The sequence below is a fragment of the Polypterus senegalus genome, chromosome 3 (genome assembly GCF_016835505.1).
Source record: "Polypterus senegalus isolate Bchr_013 chromosome 3, ASM1683550v1, whole genome shotgun sequence".
Taxonomy (NCBI): domain Eukaryota; kingdom Metazoa; phylum Chordata; class Cladistia; order Polypteriformes; family Polypteridae; genus Polypterus; species Polypterus senegalus.
The window spans coordinates 195,518,498-195,536,895 of NC_053156.1; the positions used below are offsets into that span (position 1 = coordinate 195,518,498).

Sequence of the window (18,398 nt, forward strand, 5' to 3'; positions counted from 1 at the left end):
CACCAAACTGGACCCCCTCAACTGGACCCCTGCGCCTAGAAATTCTGTCCATAAAAGTTATGAACAAAATCAGTGACAAAGAGCAGCCCTAGTGGAGTCCAACTCTCACTGGAAACGGGTTCAACTTACTACCGGCAATGCGGACCAAGGTCTGACACCGGTTGTATAGGGACCGAACAGCCCTTATCAGGGGGTCCGGTACCCCATACACCCGGAGCACCCCCCACAGGATTCCCCTAGGGACACAGTCGAACGGCTTTTCCAAGTCCACAAAACACATGTAGACTGGTTGGGCAAACTCCCATGCACCCTCCAGGACCCAGCAGTTTATGCAATAACAAAATTGAAAAAGATGAAAAACTGCACCAACATATTGTTCATTCATCCACTTTGCTGTTTTCAAATAGACATGCCTTTTATGATCAATGAATATTATTAAATGTGACTTTGATCAAGTGCCCCTCTTCTTCCAAGGCTTACTTCATTGTCAGTAACTCCCAACTGCCTAAATCATAATTACTCTCAGCAAAAGATGGCTTCTTATAGAAGAAGGTACACAGCGGTAAACTGAAAAAATGCCAACAGTGAGCAGTAAGTTATCAGATTGATTACAATTCATAAAATGCATTTTGAGACTGAGGTCCATAAAGTAATCTTTGCAGTTTATTTAATAATTAATGATATCAGTGCTCTGTGGAGGGTTGGCACCCTGCCCAGGATTGGTTCCTGCCTTGTGCCCTGTGTTGGCTGGGATTGGCTCCAGCAGACCCCCGTGACCCTGTGTTTGGATTCAGCGGGTTGGAAAATGGATGGATGGATGGATATCAGTGGTCTGTGGAGCGTTGGCATTCTGCCCGGGATTGGTTCCTGCCTTGTGCCCTGTGTTGGCTGGGATTGGCTCCAGCAGACCCCCGTGACCCTGTGTTCGGATTCAGCGGGTTCGAAAATGGATGGATGGATATCAGTGGTGGGCAACATTGCAGCATCAGGTTTTTTTAATAAAGTATCAATAACAGGAATATAGCACAAAGAGCTGATCTTTTTTGAAGTCGGAATAGGCAATTTTATATTGCTTGCACCTTAACCAAGTCAATATTTAAACCAGTTCACAAAATTTTATAACTTAGGAGGAAAACAGATGAAATTTGCATTTGGTCTGAATGTGTACGGACAACTCATGTTTTAGTTCCGGAAAAAAATTAAGCTATCATCAACATAAACAAAAAAGTTGCAAAAATGATCATTTATATATGACTGAAAAATGGCAGAGACATTAGCTGTTCCATATGGCATGCAAGATTCTCAATGTCATTTTCAAATCATCACCTTCATGAATGTGATGCATGTAAGCACACTTTGAGTTCCAACTTCATTAAAAATGATTTGTCTGAACTGAAGGTGAAGATCGCTGAGCTCTAGCAAGCTCAAGCAAGAGATAAAGAAAGATATAAAGAAAAGTGAGAAGGCAAGTGAGGCAGGCTCTATTGTAGGAGTAAAGTTGGACAGTTTAACATCTGTAGCAGAGCGACGGGCATTAAGCAAACTCCTGTCAATCATGAAGAATCCACTGCATCCACTGAACAGTGTCATCTCCAGGCAGAGGAATAGCTTCAGTAACAGACTTTTGTCACTGTCTTGCTCCACTGACAGACTGAGGAGATCGTTCCTCCCCCACACTATGCGACTCTTCAATTCCACTCGGGGGAGTAAATACTAACATTACTCAAAGTTATTGTCTGCTTTTACATGCATTTTTATTACTATTTAATTTAAGATTGTTTTTTTTTATATCAGTATACTGCTGCTGGATTATGTGACTTTCCCCTTGGGATTAATAAAGTATCTATCTATCTATCTATCTATCTATCTATCTATCTATCTATCTATCTATCTATCTATCTATCTATCTATCTATCTATCTATCTATCTATCTATCTATCTATCTAATGTCGATGATAAGGAATTTATACAAAATTTATTTGCATCCATTCCCAATGTGAACACTCATAAAATTATAATGGCTGGGGACTTTAATTGTGTTTTAAATCCACTCTTAGATAGGACTTCTATCACAGGGGGGATGACATCTAACACTGCAAAGATAATTACAAACTTCATAACTGATCACAACTTATCAGACACCTGGAGGTTTTTAAACCCAAACTCAAGAACATACAGTGCATCCGGAAAGTATTCACAGCGCATCACTTTTTCCACATTTTGTTATATTACAGCCTTATTCCAAAATTGATTAAATTCTTTTTTTCCTCAGAATTCTACACACAACACCCCATAATGACAATGTGAAAAAAGTTTACTTGAGGTTTTTGAAAATTTATTAAAAATAAAAAAACTGAGAAATCACATGTACATACGTATTCACAGCCTTTGCTCAATACTTTGTCGATGCACCTTTGGCAGCAATTACAGCCTCAAGTCCAGTTTTGCCCATTCCTCATTTCAGCACCTCTCAAGCTCCATCAGGTTGGATGGGAAGCATTGGTGCACAGCCATTTTAAGATCTCTCCAGAGATGTTCAATCAGATTCAAGTCTGGGCTCTGGCTGGGCCACTCAAGGACATTCACAGAGTTGTCCTGAAGCCACTCTTTTGATATCTTGGCTGTGTGCTTAGGGTCGTTGTCCTGCTGAAAGATGAACCATCACCCCAGTCTGAGGTCAAGAGTGCTCTGGAGCAGGTTTTCATCCAGGATGTCTCTGTACATTGCTGCAGTCATCTTTCCCTTTATCCTGACTAGTCTCTCAGTTCCTGCCGCTTGAAAACATCCCCACAGCATGATGCTGCCACCACCATACTTCACTGTAGGTATGGTATTGGTCTGGTGGTGAGCAGTGCCTGGTTTACTCCAAACATGACGCCTGGCATTCACACCAAAGGGTTCAATCTTTGTCTCATCAGACCAGAGAATTTTGTTTCTCATGATCTGAGAGTCTTTCAGGTGCCTTTTGGCAAACTCCAGGAGGGCTGACATGTGCCTTTTACTAAGGAGTGGCTTCCATCTGGCCACTCTACCATACAGGTCTGATTGGTGGATTGCTGCAGAGATGGTGGTCCTTCTGGAAGGTTCTCCTCTCTCCACAGAGGACCTCTGGAGCTCTGACAGAGTGACCATCGGGTTCTTGGTCACCTCCCTGACTAAGGCCCTTTTCCCCCGATCACTCAGTTTAGATGGCCGGCCAGCTCTAGGAATTGTCCTGGTGGTTTTGAACTTCTTCCACTTACAGACGATGGAGGCCACTGTGCTCATTGGGAACTTCAAAGCGGCAGAAACTTTTCTGTAGTCCCCAGATCTGAGCCTTGAGACAATCCTGTCTCGGAGGTCTACAGACAATTCCTTTGACTTCAAGCTTGGTTTGTGCTCTGACATGAACTGTCAACTGTGGGACCTTATATAGACAGGTGTGTGCCTTTCGAAATCATGTCCAATCAACTGAATTTACCACAGGTGGACTCCAGTTAAGCTGCAGAAACATCTCAAGGATGATCAGGGGAATAAGGATGCACCTGAGCTCAATTTTGAGTGTCATGGCAAAGGCTCATTCTCAATTTTTTTGTTTTTAATAAATTTGCAAAAATCTCAAGTAAACTTTTTCACATTGTCATTATGGGGTGTTGTGTGTAGAATTCTGAGGAAAAAAATGAATTTTATCCATTTTGGAATAAGGCTGTGACATAACAAAATGTGGAAAAACGGATGCTCTGTATCAGACCCACAAAATTCTATGTCTGCAGTCTTAACAGCACTTTCAGAATTTTAAAAGATCTCTGGTCTCAGAATTAATCTGAATAAAAGTGTACTCTCTCTAGTGAATTCTCAAGCATATAACATTAGATTAGACACCCTAACTTTTATCATTGCAAATCAGTTTAAATAACTCGGGGTAAACATCACAAGTAAACATAAAGCTCTTTATCAACAAAATTTCGCAGTCTGCATGGAAAAAATTTAGCAAGACTTGCATAGATGGTCAACCCTTCATCTCACTCTAGCTGAAAGAATTAACACTGTTAAGATGAATATTCTTCCTTAGCTCCTTTTTTATTTTAAAACATTCCAATGTACATCAATAAATCATTTTTAAAGCAATTAGATTCAGCAATAACCTCATAAATTTGGATCTCAAAACATCCACGTATCCAAAGAGCAACCCTAGAAAGACAAAAGGCAGAAGGTGGCATGGCTCTACCTAACTTCCAGTTTTATTACTGGGCAGCAAACATACAAGCTATAAAAACCTGGCCTGGGGCCTCATGTATAACGCTGTGAGTAGAATTCGCACTATAACATGATGTAAGCATAAAAGCCGAAATGTGCTTACGCACATAAAAATCCAGATGCAGGAATCTGTGCGTACTCCAACTTCTGCGTTCTTCCGCTACATAAATCCCGATCAGCGTGAAAACTAATGCACACACTTTCTGTCCCACCCCAACTCCTCCCAGAATTACGCCTCTTTGAATATGCAAATCAATATAAATCTCCCTTAAGCTTAGCCTTCTGTGAAAAGACAATGGGAAAAGCATAGGAGAAAATATAAGAATTTCAGCGAATACCAAGTGGAGGCAAAGGAAAAACATACTATTTGTTTATTTAAACCGTGGTATAATCAGCAAAGGGAAGTTGATCGAGTGATATAGCGTGTTGGAGAAACTTGAAAGCTCACGTTCACAAAGTTGGACAGTGTCGGAAATAAAAAAGAACTTGTCAGATATCAAAGTCGCTGTGAAAAGGCGAGTCGTAGCCCACTGTCTGAGTGTCATATGAAAGCTTATTAGGGTACATAGAAAAAAAAAGGCACACAGTGGGAAAAAGCACGAAATGTCAACTTCAACGTCAAATTTCCACTTTAATCATGTAGTTTATTTTGTCAAAGTAGAACATCATAAATTTCATCTTAAAATCGTTTAATTAACCAGTTTCTCAAATCACGTCGTATATAAAGTAGCACATTAAATTCTTTGTTTTGTATGTGATCTTCTATGTGCTCTATGTGTGTGAATCACTACTTGCTTCTTAAACCAGCTCTCTTCCTCCGACTGGACACAGAATCCATTACATTCGTGATATTACAGCTCTGAATAACTAAAATACTGAGATGTATACGTTATATCATTTTCATGATGATAGGAGTTAACGCACGTTATTAAACATGGGTTTCACGGCGCAGTGATTGTGCACAACCTTCGATGAAATAATTTATTGCAGCAGTACTCAGGGGCAGCTGTAGGATTGTGGCGGCCCTGGGCAGAGAAAGAATCGGTGGCCCCTTCGCCCACCAATGTCAATATGGTATCTTATGCACGGTGGATGGCCACGTCCGTTTCGGATACTGCATAGCCGCCTCGTGCTCATGACACAAGTGTTTAACTTTAGTCGAAATTTGCCGCTGCATTTTTAGCTGTGTTGTTATTTTCTCTTTCTGTTTTATATTCAATATACTGTATATTGGCGTGGCCGCCCCTGCAGTCCTTGCTTTTCTTTCTCCAAGTAACCGATTGCCACACAATCAGCTACATAATAGACGTTAAGCCATCTGTATGCTTAGAGCGCCGATTCTTCAAAACGTTTAAGGAACATTGAAATATCTTTGTAGTACATGTTTAATTATTCTATCCTTCATGCCAGTCCCAGTGAAGAATATAGATTATTTAAATGAAGTTAAAGTTTTATCTGTACAGTGATCCCTCGCTATATCGAGCTTCGACTTTTGCGGCTTCACTCCATCGGGATTTTAAATGTAAGCATATCTAAATATATATCACGGATTTTTCGCTGGTTCGCGGATTTCTGCGGACAATAGGTCTTTTAATTTATGGTACATGCTTCCTCAGTTTGTTTGCCCAGTTGATTTCATACAAGTGACGCTATCGGCAGATGGCTGAGAAGCTACCCAATCAGAGCACATATTACGTATTAAATAAAACTCCTCAATGATATACGATATGCTTCCTGCGCGGTGGTTCGCACACTTCAAAGCTCTAACAGCCCGTATTGATTTTTGATTGTTTGCTTTTCTCTGTCCCACTCTCTGCTCCTGACGGAGAGGGTGTGAGCAGAGGGGCTGTTTGCACAGAGGCTGTTTGCTTAGAAGATACGGATGCTCCTGTAAAAAATGCTAAAAGACTACCTTCACATTGATCCCTTCGTATACTTAAAACCTAAACAGCCCTATTGATTTTTGATTGTTTACATTTCTCTCTCTCTGACATTCTCTGCTCCTCATGTGCGCTCCTTTGAAGAGGAAGATATATTTGCATTCTTTTAATTGTGAGAAAGAAATGTCATCTCTGTCTTGTTCTGGAACACAGTTTAAACTTTTGACTAAAGGGTGTTATTTCATGTCCAGAGGGCTCTAATAATGTTAAAAATGTATTTAGAAGGTCGTAAACAGGTTTTCTATGCTCGAACTGCGAAAATATTAGATTTATAAATAAAGAATACTACTTCGTGGAAATTCATTTATCTGTCTGGAGCGGATTAACCGCTATAAACGAGGGTTTACTGTATAACTGTGGCAAGAATATTTATTAACAGTGTGGGGGAATTTCTAAGGGCTTAAAATATATAAAAATAACCATACAATTGTATGGTTTCTACTTCGCGGATTTTCACCTATCGTGGGGGTTCTGGAACGCAACCCCCGCGATCGAGGAGGGATTACTGTATAATATAATAAACATATTTTGCTGCATTTTATCATAAAAATGATATCGTCATCATATGTAAATACGCGCTTTATAAAGTGGCTCAGATTGTGTAATATTACAACTGTAGTGCAAATTTACAGTGGGGTGATTGTACTTATAAGTACAAACAGTTCTAAATGGAGCAATTGATTAAGTGCATTTAAAGTTCTTGGGATGAAACTGTTTCTGAACCGTGAGGTCCGTACAGGAAACGCTTTGAAAGGTTTTGCCGTGGCTGAGACAGCATGTGCTGTCTTTTATGTCATGTCATGTGTAAAGGTATCCATTTTATGACATCCTTGTCCCTCCAACAAAACTCCATCCTTCCAACTACCTTCACCAAAATATTCCTCCTCCTTGGAGGATGCCCTAAAATGGACACCGTACATTTGACATAAATATGAAGAAAATGTTTCTGTTGTAGTTTTGCAAATTATTGCCTTGTCAAATCACCTGAAAAATTACCTCAAGTAAGTGTATAAACTGTTTTGCAACTTTTGAGAGTTTTTTGTTTTGCAATTTCAAAATGCGCATTAAGGAGGCAAATGGAGACATGTCTACTGATATTGCAGTGTAATTGTAAGTACAGAATAATTTGACTTACATAAAAAAGTAAAAAGTTTCATCATGACATACACCTGTGACCATTTTGATGGTGGACTGACGTATGCAGTAAACTTGGTGAAGGACTACTTCAGGGTACACTTGCATAGCAAAAAGGTAAAGATTAGTTCTACAAAAAAAAGAGGTAAGTTAGGAAAGGGGAACGTAAGAAAAAAGCTGTGAGTAATGAGTAAGTGTAACAACAGCCCTTTAGAGCAGACAGATGATATATATTTAAATATTGGCCATTTTAATCTTGCAGGAATATTGAATCATGTCTGACTTTTAGGTAATTTGTAGATTTTTTTTTCTTTGAAAGGTCCCTTTGAAACCCTGTGAAACAAGAGAGATCAGTTTGGCTATGATCAGTTGATGTGAAGTGTCCTATAGCAGGCTTTGTAAAGTCTTTGATATTAATGGCTCAATTGTACTTCATGAAAGTCTGAGAGCTGCCTTTCTATTTCAGCCATTTAGATGTTTGAATGTTTTCTGTAACTAATACAGTAAATAAGACTTTCAGATCACCTTGAGGCATATTGTCAAATATATATATATATATATATATATATATATATATATATATATATATATATATATATATATATATATATAAACTGGCAACACACACAGTCACAGAAAGGTTTTTATCACTGCTACATTTATCCCATTATGGAGTTAGTTCAGCTTTGTGTGTGCTTTGAATGTGCATTGATGTTACTGATGTGTAATCACTTAACCTTTAGTGTAATGTATTTGAATGACAGATATGGAATTAATTCTGTTTTAATACAATGTCATACACAATACCAATAAAGGAACAGAGACTTTGAATGCATTTCAGTGATGTGTGGGGTAAAACCTCCAGCTTTACAATGCACTGGTGATACTTCATCTGAAATACTGTGTACAGTTTTGGTCTTCAAGCTGCAGAAAGAACATAGCAGTGCTGTAAAAAGTCCGGAGAAGAGTGACAAGATTGATTCCTGGGCTACAGGGGATAAGTTATGAGGAAAGCTTAAAAGAGCTGAGCCTTGTCAGTTTAAGCAAAAGAAGATTAAGAGAAGACATGACTGAAGTATTTAAAACTAGCCAAACCGCGGCGTATCATACGCTGCATAATCAGGCCGGTTTTTTAATGATTTTTAAGCACAGGGAGAAAATTAACATTTGAAAAATCAGTAATGTAATAAATAAGCAAGAAAAGCAACGTTGTAACCATACACAGAACGAACCAACACACAATGGTCCGTGACTGAAAACTGGCGGACCGCCATTGCTCATGTGCCTACCTCCAACTTGTCACTTGAGTCGTTGTCGTCTTTGCACAGTCCAGATGCACCTGTGACTCACGTAGACTTTCCGTGTTCCTGCAGGAGCATCTAAGAAGACGCATGTTTGTCGCGGATGTGAATTGCTGTATGTAGCATGTAAAACAGTTTGCTATGGTGCACACGGTCGTGCGTCGTAACCGAAAACTCGGTTTTTAAAGACTGCTTACTTCATTGTGTTTTAACCTCAGTTGTAAAGGATTGTTTTAAGGATCCCATGGGATACCCCTCGCAAACCGTTTTACACGCTGCATATGGCGATTCACCTCCGCGAGAAAATGCCTCTATGAACAGTCAACGTGGCCTCTACGACAGACAAATATAAATGACGTTTTTTCTGTGTCGTCGCATCCGAGTTGTTGGGCGTGGCTCTGCGAGTTGTCGTCGTATCCAATGGTCTTGGAGTTGGTGGCCGTGGCTCCTTCCTGCGTGCGCCATAGGTGTCTTACTTGTTGGCGGCTTAGTGAATCCACGCCCCTTCCAGCGTGCTTTCCATGGGTGCCTTGCCTTAGTGAATTATATATATAGATTATGAAGGGAATTAGTACAGTGGATTGAAGCAGAAAATTTTAAGATGAATTCATCAAGAACATGGGGACATAGTTGGAAACATGTTAAGGCTAAATTTTGCACAAATATTAATGTTTTTCTTCACACAGAGAACCATAGACACATGGAATAAGCTACCAAGTAGTGTGGTAGACAGTAGGACTTTATGGACTTTCAAAGCTAGACTTGATGTTTTTTCAGAAGGATTGAGTGGATAGGACTGGCAAGCTTTGTTGGGCTGAATGGCCTGTTCTCATATACAAAAGGTTTACAGGACTAATTTAGGTAATCTAACCACATGTGGGAAGAAAATGCACACTTGCAGTGTCCACATCAGATGTAGTAAGTCAGAATCTTGGCAAGATTCAAACAAAATGGCTCTCTCTGAACCTTTGCCTTGTCTATACTGATGATGAAATAAGCTGCTACATTTGTTAATACCACAGTAAATATATGTAGTGTTTCAATGCTTTGAATCACAAAACACATTTCTAAAAATACGACATGAACTGTGTTAATAGAAATGAAAAACAACAGAGACACCCAATTGGAAGAACTGCCAGAACAGCATGAGTTATTGCTGAATATGAATCTACAAACGTTAAATATGTGCCATTTGTTTGGTCTTTGAAGCTAAACTAATATTTATTAGTATAATACCTAAAATGTGGCAAATGGTGTGAAATACTTTATGTGAATGGCATGTTGGTGAATGAGATGCAGGCTCTAATTCACGATTAATTTATTGCAGGTGTTATGAACTGAGAGTTCCAGTACTAAAGAGTTCCAAAGCACACAGTCCCAAAAATGCCCACTAGAGGAATAAACCATCAAATCCAGCTAGTAACAAGGGAAAACACAGAATCTTTATATATAAAAGGATTTATTCTTCACAAAAAATGTTACATAATACTGTCGAGCTCTGAACAGCACAAAAGGCATACAATGACTGTTAAAGGCAAAGTCCCAATGCAGTATCCAAAGAGTAGTGAAAAGACAGAAACATAAGGTCAAAAAATCCAGTAATCACAAAGTACAGTTCAAACACAAGAGAACTCACTGACTCCTTAAAACATTCAATATAAACCAGTTTTATAGAGCGGCTGACAGTTCCTTGTGTTGACTGGCAGGTGGCTGCATTTCTTGGGGGTAACACCTAAAAAACACTTGGAACATAACACAGTCAAAGAAAATACAGCAGATAATTAACAATAATAACATTAATATAAATTGGACAACCAGGGCATAATGCATGGATTTGAACCCCAGCAAGAGGAGGAACCCTGGATTAAATATAGCACTATGCAGCTTTGTTCCATTTTATTTTGTAACTGTGGATTAGTAGACAGGCACACAATAATAAAGTCTCATCACTTAGTTGGCTCACTACTTGACACATTATGTTAAAGCACATTAGAGGTCACCGGCAGTGTGCAATTCTTTTTTATAGACAATGAGGCTCAAGCTTTTAGGTTTGGGTGTGGGCTGGTGAGAAGATATGTGGCCACAGGGTTTTCAATGGGAAAATTGGCTAATTGCTTTCAAATGCGCAACTGAGATTGGGTCAGCTATTCCTCATTGACACACTGTGGGTCATTAAGCAATACCCTACATTAATAATGTATAAAAATGCCTGTGTAGAGACACAAAGAGGACAGAGAAAAAGAAAGAGAAAGTGCACCTGGTACTACGATTCAACTTCACTAGTTTAACTGCTACTGTGACTCTATTTTCATAGTTAGGTGGCCTCCCTTCTATTCTTTAGACCTCAGGGGGCAAGACTCAGTGACAAGGCAAATAGGGCAGCAGGTTTTGATACTTTATTAAGTCATTATAGCTTTTAACATTATTTAAAATACCAAAAGGGAAAGCAAAGCAAATGAATGTGACAATCATACCATACAACGTGAATGTTTAGCAGGTGTCACAGACAGCGACAACTGAAGCTTCCAAATATGCAGTGGTGTTCAGGTTATTTTTGGCTTCAGCTGCTGTAGCTTTGATGATTCATGGCATGGAGATCTCCTTGTCTATGTGTTCTTCTTGCCACTGCTTGTTTGATCATATCAAGCTAGTTAAAAGTTTTCTCTTCCCAAAATGGTGCACTCTTCCCATTTAATGTCATTATTTTGAGCTGTGCAGATCCAAACCATTTTCTCACATTTATATATTACCATTTAATTGACATTTTTTATATTTGCACAACTAGGTATGGATATATGCAAGGCAGTGTGTGCTTTGCAAGCAGGTTTTTGGCTCATTCAGCCAGTTCAAAAGCGTACTTAACCTTTAAAAACAATTCTGTTAGCTAATAAAATCTAAAAATATGTTAGCTGGCAAAGCTTACATCTGTATGACCTACTTAAACATCCAAATGTCATATTTAATGCATTCCAATTATCACAAAATACTTTAAACATCTTTAAAGTGAGAAGAAACACAACTGAAATAGATTCTTAATAATGCTACCTAATGAAATAAAATTTTACAACACCTGTCTATACCCGTGTTGACTGTACTTGACATGTGTTTCTCAGTCTTTTCTTTAATAATACTTCCATTAATTTCCCTTGATACATGTTAAGGATATTGGCCTAACTGTAGTCTTCAGGAATTTCATCAGTGTGCATTGATTGTTGAAAAATGAGCTTCAAGTATATAATATTTTAATGCAATGGATAACAAAGGTATGAAGGATCTCCCAACAACACCTTCTGACACTTCTACTGTTCAATGAACGTGGCTTAAAATCACACCCTAATACATCAAGAACCCACATTGTTTTGAGGCTGAATTTTTTTGCATATCTCTTAGAAATCCTTGGATTTAAAATCACTCCTAATACCTTGACGGCAATATTCAAAGTAATACCAGATGGGATAAAATGTGCTATTAAAAAACAGTGGTGATATTCTACACTATATTACTTCCACTAAGACTTATTTTGCTCAACTGGAAGAATCCCAATTCATCCTCTCTAAAAGCAATATTCTAAATTAATTAAAATTTTAGTTAATCAGTGACTGTTTATGAGGATATGTTCTAAACTTTTTCAGAATTTGTTAATCTTTGATTAATGTCATTCTGCAATAAACATGCCAGATTTGTGTTCAGCCTTTTTATTTTACTTGTTGTTTTATGCTGTACTAAAAAACAGTTTAGACAGGACTCTTTATCCATAAAGCACTCTTGTTGGAGTTTGGGTTGAATCATAAGTTTTATTGAAGGCTTTGAAGCATACTGTTGTTATATTATTTTAAACTGTTTGATTGAGCTGTGTTCAGTTGTATTACTTCTTACATTTTGCAAATTGCCATTCATACCTTTTTACTTTTTGTCAGTCTGCTTTAGGTGGAGGGGATACAAGGAGATTGCTGCAGGACTTACTACTCGAAGAGTCAACACTAGAATCTTGTGATCAGTGTCTGGTAATGTCATGATAAGATAACATATATTGGCATTGATTTCAATACATTTCTACTGAAACTAATTTATAAATTTTAACTCACTGAAACATGCCATCTTTAGTTGTTCTTTCTCTCTACCATATTCTCAACAACAGAAACTTAAACATATTGAATTTCGAACTTAGTAAGCACATGCAGGTGACAAGTGGTGCCGTTGCTTTATAATTGTAAGGTTTTGATTTGAAAAAAATGTAATATAGTATAATCAGTTTGGGTCAGATTTATGATCACAAGTAAAATGGCGTTCTTATGGTTATTCTTGAACAAAACACTTCTAGTCTCTAATGGTGTGAATGATTTCCCATTGTTTATATAGAATGCAACAACAGAGTACAACAGAATTTAATAGGCACCTTTTTTAACACTCAAGGTCACCTTACAATAAAATTAAACAACATTAATAAAATAAAAACAAAGAGAACAATAAATCAAAAAGCAATAAAGTAAAGAGGTAGTAGCAAACATACAAAGATAACAATCAGTAACAGTGTTAAATTCATAGTTGGTATGCCAGTTTGAAAACATAAGTTTTGAGGACAGTTTTAAAATGTGTTATTGAATTAAGTTGACAGATATGAGAGGGAAGAGAATTCCAGAGTTGAGAAGCATATTGAGAGAATGCTTGAGCTCTCATAGAACCGAGTTTGATGTGTGGTACAGAAAGTAGAGCTGCAGATGAGGATCTGAGTGAGCGAGAGGGAGTGTAAGTCTGTAGGAGATCAGTGATGTAGGGAGGAGTGAGGTTGTGGAGAGCTTTAAATGTTAAGAGCAATATTTTGTATTTTTTTTGTATTTGTTCTTTTTTTAGGTATGAGATTTAGGCGTGTTACCAGTTCAACAAGTGAACTTTGAGCTGAAATGGAATGGAAGGTGATGACTTTAGCAGAGAAACTTTCACTTCTATATCTGGTTAAAGAACATTCTTTTGCATTTATGGGCCATAGATACATTCTGTAGTTCGCTACATTTATAAGGAAGAACAATAAATTTCCTGATGTTGGTACATCAAAAAAATGTGAAAGGTCTTGTGAAAAAAATAGCTCCTAATTAGTGGCAAAATAATATGGATTGACCTCCCAAATCCATTTTCCAAACTTGATGAAATCATTGTTGTCACAGAAAGCTAAAAATTACAAAGTGGATGAAATAAACTGGGTGGACAAGCATTAAGCTCTTCTGTCTTCCAACTTGAAGTTTTTTGCAACTAGGTTTAATGACGATTGAAGTAAGGTTTCCCCCTTGAAGTTTTGCTCTTCTTGGATCAATGATGATTAAAGTTAGGTCTGAGAAGTTAGCCACTCAGTTTAATGACAATGGAAGTAGGCTCCGGGAGGCGGGTCCCCTTGAAATTCTGATCTGCTCAGTTTTATGCCGACCAAACTAAGGTCTGGGAGGATGGACAACTTGCAGATGGTCCTTGCTTCTAAATGGGGGGGAGGGGTGGTGCTTCGTCCCTGCAGGAAGCAAATCAATTGGGAATTAAGGCAAACACAACCTTTGGTGGAACATCAGTCCATCAAAATCAAATGCATTCACATAGAGCTAAACTGGAATTGCAAATTCACCTAACAAACACTTTTTTGGGAAGTGGAGAAAGCTGGAGTGCCCAAAGACAACCTACATTGACACAATGTAAATGTGCATACTCCATACATTGACCAAGTCAGGATTTGATTCTTAATGCATTTAGATTATTTGTTATATGTTCATTTGATTTTTTTAAAGAGACTTTTATTAAGTGTTCATATGACTTTTCATTAAGTAATGCTTTTAACAAGTATGAATATAAGGGTGAAATTCTAACCACTACGTCACAGTGCATATCATATTAATATTTTGTGTTAATTTTGTACTTTCAGTTAGTGTCAGACATTCATGGATTTCTCTTTTTCATATGGACTTAGAACCTGTCCAAAATGAAGAACTAGATATGGTTATATGCTGAAGAATAATTATCAACACTATATCATGTCAAAATTTGTTTCGTCCTCCATCCAATGCAGTTAACATTGTTTAAAAAAATATACATTTTCTATTAAAATTATTTATAGTATTAAATAAAACTATCCCTTAAAATCTTTGTGAACTTAGAACTGAACTTTGTGCAGCTCATCAGGTTATATTTATTAAACAATTACTAAAAAAATTATACAAAACTGAAACGTGTTTCTTATGTATTAATCTGTGCTTTTATGACACATTACCATTTAAGTATCGAGTTATACAGAAGTGTATCAAAAGTACTCCTGGAGATCCTTCAAATAAGTCATTTCACTGTGTTATAACATGTAATGTTATAATTTCTCTATCTGAATTTCTGTAATATATTTTAACTTAGGGACCAATAAAGCATATATAATATTTTACTGTCTGAAAGCATAATTACATCTTTCCATTTCCTTTGAATTTTCCATTGCTGTCTTCTGCATTGTTATTGATCAGTTTACATTTGTGACGCGCTACCTTATTATAATTTATCTTGGAATTTAAAATGATCACTCCAGCTTATAAGTATGACATTAGTATCCTATAGGATTTAATGTTTTATCCATTCCTTAGAGAAACAATTAAATGCCTTGATGTGTCACAAAGAAAGCCATAGAATTAAACTAATGTTTTTTTAGCAACAAGAATTGGTTTTTAATTGCAAAACTGAGTTGGAAGAAAATCATACAGCCAATATGGTCATTCAGGACTGAATCTGAAGACCACTTTGTATCTCAAACCTTGTGCTCATGTCCATCGGTGACCCACCTGTCTCTGCCTCCCTCTGCCCAACTCTAATGGTGCACACTAGCTGAGGGGGAATATGATTTTATTATTTTTTTTTATTTATTTTTTAATAATTTTATTACAATCCATACAAAGCAATCAACTTTTTACAAAGAGAAAAATTAAGTTAAGAACAGATCAATCACCACCCCTGAGAGAGAGAGCAAGCCAAACGGTGTTAAATTTAAGGCTTGTAAACATACCTAAATTAATAAATTCTTTGTGCTTTATGAACTTATTTTAAAATATTACTGATTAGATCCTGCCATGTTTTGAAAAAAGTCTGTACGGATCCTCTAACTGAGTATTTGATTTTTTCCCATTTCAAATAATATAACACATCGGTTTCCCACTGACTTAAAAGAGGAGATATTGGGTTCTTCCAGTTTATCTGAATAAGTCTGCGTACCAAAAGTGTAGTGAATGCAATCACAATTTGTTTGTCCTTCTCCGCTTTAAGCCCCTCTGGAAGAACCCCAAACACAGCTGTTAATGGGTTAGGAGGGATTGTGAGTCCAAGGCTATCTGAAAGGTAATTAAAAATTTTTGTCCAGAATAATGTTAATTTGGTGCAGGCCCAGAACATGTGACCCAGTGAGGCTGGGACTTGGTTACAACGTTCGCAGGTTGGATCATGCCCTGGAAACATTTTGGAGAGTTTTAGTCGAGACAGATGTGCTCGATATATAATTTTAAGTTGTATAATTGTATGCTTTGCGCATATGGAGCTCGAGTGAATTCTCTGCATTGCTACTTTCCACTCCTCTTCTGATATATTAATTGAGAGATCTTTTTCCCAGTGATCTTTGAAAGGGAGGGATTGTAAAATGATTTTATATATTGTAGAGATTAAGTCTAAATCCTTGAGATTGAGCAATATTTTTTCCAGCATGGATGAGGGTGCAAGATGAGGAAAATCTGGAAGGTTTTGTTTAACAAAGTTTCTGATTTGAAGATAGTGAAAGAAATGTGTAGCTGGAATGTTAAATTTGGAATTTAATTGTTTATAGAATGCAAAGACGTTGTCTATATAAAGATCTCTAAGTAAGTTAATTCCAAATTTTTTCCACATATTAAAAACTGCATATGTTTGTGAAGGTTGAAAGAGGTGGTTCTCTTGCAGGGGTGCCACAGATAGAAGCTTCTCCGTTTTAAAATGCTTTCTACATTGGTTCCAGATTCTAAGGGAGTGGAGCACAATTGGATTATTAGTATACTGCCGATAATGTGTGTTTATTGGAGCACAGAGCAAGGAATACAAAGAAGTACTACAAGATTTTACTTCTATTGCGGTCCAAGCCTGTGTATGTTCTTCTATTTGTGTCCAGGTTCTTATCGCCTGTATATTTGCTGCCCAGTAATAAAACTGGAAGTTAGGTAGAGCCATGCCGCCTCCTGCCTTTTGTCTTTGTAGGGTCGCTCTTTTGATGCGTGGATGTTTTGAATTCCAAATAAATGAGGTTATTGTCGAATCTAATTGCATAAAAAATTATTTATTAATGTATATTGGGATGTTTTGAAATAAAAAAAGGAGTTTAGGAAGAATATTCATCTTAACAGTGTTAATTCTTCCAACTAGTGTGAGATGAAGGGTTGACCATCTATTTTGTTTTCTTTTCTAAATTGTTAAATGTATAAGATTCATGGTGAAAATGTTTAATTTTTTTTTAACTTAAACTTTTGGTTTCAGTGTTAGCAGCTTGCCTAAAACTCACAAAACAGAAAGTGTTAGTAAAAAGGGACTTTTTTTTTCTTTCGCTACATAAGGCTGACTTGTAAAGGGAGACTTTTCTTTTTTTTTTTTTGCTTAGAACAGACAGGAAAAATTTCAATCTCCAAACGTGGTAAAATGGCATTTTTTTTTACTGTCTGCATGTGTAAAAAGCAAAGCCCTCAATTCATTGGATACCTTTGTGCATGCACACCTCCTGAACATGTGCAGACTTGGTCTGTCAGAATGACATTGGACAGAGCATTAAGAAGTCAGCATCTTCAAGTGATAGATGGAAGAGAATGGGGACCAGAAGATCCATGCTATGAACTAAATGTAGCAGAAATACAAGAAAAGGTGTCACATCTAATACTGCCACATGTTGGGTGTGATGACCAGCACCATCTATGACATCTGCTAAAACATCCAGGTTGTATTATGTGATTTTCACATTTGTTTGCTTTGCATCTGCTTTTCGTTTATTAGGAATGTTAAATATATTATGGGTGAATGAAAGTTTAAACCACCTGGGGTTTTGAGAATAAGAGGAGACCACCTGCAATAGGGACAATGAAACACAGTAGCAGTCAATTTTGGACGTTATCAGACCGTAGTCTCAGGTGCAATTGCATTTCAGCTTACAGGCTGTGTTTTTCTTTCAGACAGGTAAATGCAAGAATAAGAGGTGAAGGATATATGTGTGGGTCTACATAATAAAGAATCTGGACATACAAATAGAAGAATTTATGTTTTAGGATTATAAAACCCAGTAAATCTCTACATGAGGTTTTAATTTAGCTGTCATCTTTTGCAAATGTAGGCTTCCTGGAGGCAAACGTCAGAAAAAGTTTATAAGCTAGTAAGAGAAAGTGTGTTGGATTTGAATAAATTGGGTTGGATTTTTATAGAATTTTAACACAAAGTTAATATCCTGAAAAATCTGCATGAAAATATTGAACTTAAGAGCTATGAAGCATTTGGAGCAGGTGCTTGAAAATTTACCATGTTATTCACATGATAGGAACATTGCTTGAAATTCTATTTTATCAAATATTTGGCTCAGAATTAGTAAACAAGAATAATATATAAAGCCATCCAAGTTAGTTGGCTTGACCGCTGTTTAAAATAAAGAAGCTGCCTGAAAAATGTTGCTGTGAGCCACAGCTGGCTGGGACACCTTCAGCGCTATTCGACTTCTCAGAGCCACTTGTGAGACGTGCTAGTCTTGAAGCTCATCCAAAGCAACTGCAGGCAGGCAAAT

At 37.3% G+C, this 18,398-nt stretch overlaps 1 long non-coding RNA gene across 3 annotated transcripts in view; it reads right to left on the reverse strand.

The window, feature by feature from the left end:
• Positions 1 to 13,390: 13,390 nt before the first annotated feature.
• Positions 13,391 to 18,398, reverse strand: part of LOC120525765 — a 34,698-nt gene continuing 29,690 nt past the window's right edge. For all 3 annotated transcript variants that reach the window (XR_005633010.1, XR_005633011.1, XR_005633009.1), the window contains one exon: positions 13,391 to 14,108. This is a non-coding gene — a long non-coding RNA (uncharacterized LOC120525765). The remainder of the gene's footprint in view (positions 14,109 to 18,398) is intronic.